The following is a 1742-nucleotide window of genomic DNA, read 5'->3' as shown; positions in this document are numbered from 1 at the left end:
GTAGAGTGCCGTGGCATTACAGCTCACAGCAACCTCCAACTCCTGGGCTCAAGCGAGTCTTCTGCCTCCACCTCCCAAGTAGCTGGGACCACAGGCGCCTGCCACAACGCCCGGCAAATTTTTTGGTTGCAGCTGTCATTGTTGTTTGGCGGGTCCGGGCTGGGGATTCGAACCCGCCACCTTAGGTATACATGGCTGGCACCCTAGCCGGTTGAGCCATAGGTGCTAAGCCTTAAGCCCCAAAATTTGAGATTGCTGTGACCTGGGACGCCATGACACTCTACCAAGGGTGACATAGGGAGACTCTGTCTCAAGAAAGAAAGAAAGAAAACTCTGATTTCAAGGTGCATGAGAGGTGGTGGTCGAGTTTCATTTTCAAACATTAGAAGTACTTCCAGTTCAAAGAAATATAATATAATATAAAGCTGGAAGGGAAAGGACTTTAGGATTATTTAGGTCAAGTCCCTCATTTCATAGAAGAGCAGACTGAGGCCCAGACAAGTGAAATGACTTGTCTTAAGTCACAGTTAATAGTACTCCAGATTAAACAAGAATCTAGCTTCTGGACACCCATGCCAGTGTTCCTATTTTATGGTATTAAGCTGTTATTCTTCCTTTCATAAAAAAGTTATTTTATTGTTGATTATACACTATTGCTTTTTATTGTTTGACATACATAATACATAGTAAATAAAAGTCCCTGAGAAATTCCCCAAAGGCCAGCAGGTAAAGGGATAAGAAACAGATTGGGGCTAGGCAGAGTGGCTCATGCCTGTAATCCCATCATTTTGGGAGCCAAGTCAGAAAGATCACTTGAGGCTGGAAGTTTGAGATCAGCCTGAGAAAAATAGTGAAATCCTGCATCTACAAAAAATTTTAAAAATTAGCCAGGCCCAATGACTCAAGCCTGTAATCCTCGCACTCTTTAGGGCAAGGCAGATAGCTTGTGTGAGCTCAGGAGTTGGTAACCAGATAGAGCAAGAGTGAGACTCCGTCTCTAAAAAATAGCAGGGCATTGTGGCAGGCCCCTGTAGTCCCAGCTACATGAGAGACTGAACCAAGAGGATTGCTTGAGCCCAAGGGTTTAAGGTTACTGTGAGCTATGATGCCATGCACTCTTACCAGGAAAACAAAGTGAGACTCTATAAAAAAGAAAAAATCAGCCAAGCAGGGGGGCATGCACCTGTAATCCTAGCCACTTGGGAAGCTTACGCAGAAGGATTGCTCAAGCCTGGGAGTTCGAGGTTACAGTAAGGTATGATCACGCCTCTATACTGTAGCCCAGGCAACAGAGTGAGACCCTGTCTCTATGAGAACGAAAACAAAACAACCATAAGACATCTGTTTACTCATGGAAATCAAAAGTAACTAACTAGATAACTAATACCCACTACGCACCTAATGTACCTGACACTTTAGTTTACTCAACCACTTTATATAGTTAGAAGTATTTTCCTGTGTTATAATGGAAGAAGCTGAGAGTTAGGTAATTTAGCCAACAACATAATTTTGACAAGAGTGGTTTTTGGCTTGGCGCCCATGGCTCAAGTGGCTAAGGAGCCAGCCACATACACCTAAGGTGGCAGGCTTGAATCCAGCCCAGGCCTGCCAAAACAATGACGACTGCAACAAAAAAACAGCCAAGCATTGTGGCGGGCACCTGTGGCCCCAGCTACTTGGGAGGCTGAGGCAGGAGACTCGCTTGAGCCCAGGAGTTGGAGGTTGCTGTGAGCTGTGATGCC

This window comes from Otolemur garnettii, unplaced genomic scaffold, assembly GCF_000181295.1.
Source record: "Otolemur garnettii isolate 467f Iridium unplaced genomic scaffold, OtoGar3 scaffold00147, whole genome shotgun sequence".
Taxonomy (NCBI): domain Eukaryota; kingdom Metazoa; phylum Chordata; class Mammalia; order Primates; family Galagidae; genus Otolemur; species Otolemur garnettii.
The sequence above is the reverse complement of the archived record's forward strand: the minus strand, read 5'-3'. Positions refer to the sequence as shown.